The sequence below is a fragment of the Limulus polyphemus genome, unplaced genomic scaffold (assembly GCF_000517525.1).
Source record: "Limulus polyphemus unplaced genomic scaffold, Limulus_polyphemus-2.1.2 Scaffold1464, whole genome shotgun sequence".
Classification (NCBI taxonomy): Eukaryota; Metazoa; Arthropoda; class Merostomata; order Xiphosura; family Limulidae; genus Limulus; species Limulus polyphemus.
In genome coordinates, this window is record NW_013667074.1 from 84,782 (window position 1) to 87,821 (window position 3,040).

The following is a 3,040-nucleotide window of genomic DNA, read 5'->3' on the forward strand; positions in this document are numbered from 1 at the left end:
CAAAAATCAAGTCGAGAACAACAACAAAATTTTATAAACGAAAACCTCTCGCCGAGCATTGGTTATTACATCATTTCCCTGTCAATGTTCCAATCTTCATTAAAAGGTGTAATATAACAAAAACAAGATTATGATGAATCTATCTATATACTACTAAAACTCTGAGATTGTCTGTTTGTTTGTTTGCTTATTTTCTCAGTCAAAAAAACATTCACACTACCGTTCGCGCTATTTACGAAACTTCTTACTTCACTTTTTTGAAAAATGAAATGGTCTTTCCTTTTACTCCCGATCAACAATCAAATATCTTTTCTTGAATTATGAATAACACGAATGGATCGAAATATTTAATTAAATTATCTCAAAATAAACCTTCATTTCGGTGGAATATTGAAATTAGCTTGAATTCTTCATAACCTCTGAATAGTGGTTGACCCGACGGGTCACGGTGGTCTAATATCACTTAAAACTTAGAGGCGGCTAACGCAGACAATTCTTGTGTGGCTCTGCGCAAATGTCCAAACAAACAAATAAACAGCTAAAACGTATCACAAGTTTAAACAGTGGGTGAGGCGATGATGTATGAAACGATTTCAGAAAATTCATTAACTGTTTTTATTAATTAATTTATCCGAACCTCCGAACTGGTTAGTACAAAACTTGAGCCAAAGAACAGTAATATATATATATATATATATATATGTTTAGATAAGGATTCAGCAAGCAAATAAAGTTTGTTTGTTTGGTATCGAAACCTGGTTTCTAGCGTTGCAAGTCCGCAGACATAATGCTGTGCCATTGAAGGGCGACGAATAAAGAATTTATACATGAATTTAGTCAGAACATGTTATTGCGCATGTACGAGTTTAATTCAAGAACTTGTATTGTGAGTGTCCCATGATACAAAGTAATTGAGCCTTATATCGACTAACGTGTTTTTGTAGAAACTAAGTTAAAGGGCAATGCATGATATGAAACAAAGTATCAACACTTTATTTATAGCAATTAAACTAAAATTGACCAAACATTATAATAAATAGCCTGAAATAATTTAGTGGAAAACAATCCCTTTAGACGTCATGTAGTTGAAGTTAGATAACGCCAGCTGTGAATGTATTGATTTAATTACGGAGGAAGTATTTATAAAGCGTAGAATATTCCTCTGTTCTCGGAATATTTATATTAAATAGACTTATGTTAGACATATGTACAGGGATAACCAGAATTTGACGTAGGCTTGCCTCAGACACATGTATAGTGACGGCCAGGATTAGACGTAGATTTGTCTAATACACGTATAGAGACGGCCAAGAATAGACGTAGACTTGCCTCAGACACTGTATAGAGACGACCAGGATTAGACGTGGACTTGTCTAATACACGTATAGAGACGGCCAAGAATAGACGTAGACTTACCTCAGACACTGTATAGAGGCGACCAGGATTAGACGTGGACTTGTCTAATACACGTATAGAGACGGCCAAGAATAGACGTAGACTTGCCTCAGACACTGTATAGAGACGACCAGGATTAGACGTAGACTTGTTTTTAGAACATACATCTCCTCCGGTGGGATAGCGATAAACTTACGGACTTACAATGCTAGAATCTTGGGTTCGATTCCCCCCAGTGGACACAGCAGATAGCTCAATGTGGCTTTTCCCTAAGACAAACAAAAATGACATACATTTATATATATAGAGAGAGAGGCGGCCAGGATTACACGTAGACTTGCTTCAGGCACATGTATAGAGGCAGCTAGGATTACACGTAGACTTACCTCAGACACATGTATAGAGGCGGCTAGGATTACACGTAGACTTACCTCAGACAAATGTATAGAGACGGCCAGGATTAGATATAGACTTACCTCAGACAAATGTATAGAGACGGCCAGGATGTGTTCTTATATTTGTGCTTTTGTGGTACTAGTTGCTAATACAGTATATGAAAAGAAGAAAAAACTGTTAACAAAATGTATGTACGGTGCTCCTGAGAAGTTTTAGTGAATTTTATGAAATGCTTTTTTTTCCGAATTCCTGTTATTTCGCTGTAATTATGAAAAAAATGAAATTTATTTTAGTCTGTATCCAATTGGAATTTAGTTTCAAACTACGTTCTAAAAGAAAAGATAAAAGTTTTATACTCCAGTCTGGCTCTGCATGGTCAATTCAACAAAGAGCATCAAGTGACGTAATATTTTGCTGCATAGCTCAACTCGAGACAGACAGTCCAAGTAGGAAGACGACTGGCTCCTGATACATTACAGGCTACTGGCGCCTAGAAGCACGAAGAATGTTTTATTATTCATTAATTACAATATATACACAACTTCTACATTATACACATACTGGAAATTATCATCGACAGTCAGGCAACGACTGGAAAGTAAAACAGTGTCTCCTCTTATATGTATGATGTTTATTATGGTTTGTTTTAGAATGCGAGAGAAATAGAAAGCTAGGAAAACAGATAGACATCTCAACAGTTAGGGAGATAAACAGATAATAATAAATAACTATAAATCGAGTATATTATTGATATTTGAGTTTTTTAATAATAAATAACTATAAATCGAGTATATTATTGATATTTGAGTTTTTTAATAATAAATAACTATAAATCGAGTATATTATTGATATTTGAGTTTTTAATAATAAATAACTATAAATCGAGTATATTATTGATATTTGAGTTTTTTAATAATAAATAACTATAAATCGAGTATATTATTGATATTTGAGTTTTTTAATATATATAGATTGGGCAATTCATTTTACCGTCTTTGAAATTTAGAAAAGCGATTTCAACTTTACTATTTTTTGCGATTGTAGCATGTGGGTTGATTGTGGTGCATACAATCGTGCAAACATATAACACAAAGCTAACACAACCACAACAACAACACAAAAAATACCTAAGGTATCATTTGGTACAAGAGTAATTCAAATAGCTTAATACTAAGTACAAACTTTCGATCGTGCATATAACGCCGTTTCAGCTCACACGTTTGATTTTACATCACAGTTCCCTTGATTG

At 34.1% G+C, this 3,040-nt stretch overlaps 1 protein-coding gene across 3 annotated transcripts in view; it reads right to left on the reverse strand.

Annotated features, from left to right (window-relative positions):
- The window catches only part of LOC106463704 (serpin B3-like), a 67,213-nt gene extending 65,237 nt beyond the window's left edge, over window positions 1-1,976 (reverse strand). The window contains exon 1 of one of the 3 annotated variants that reach the window (XM_022391281.1): window positions 1,872-1,976. The gene's annotated coding sequence lies outside the window, so the exon portion shown is untranslated. The other 2 variants (XM_022391280.1, XM_022391283.1) reach the window with 2 other exon arrangements.
- Window positions 1,977-3,040: the final 1,064 nt, after the last annotated feature.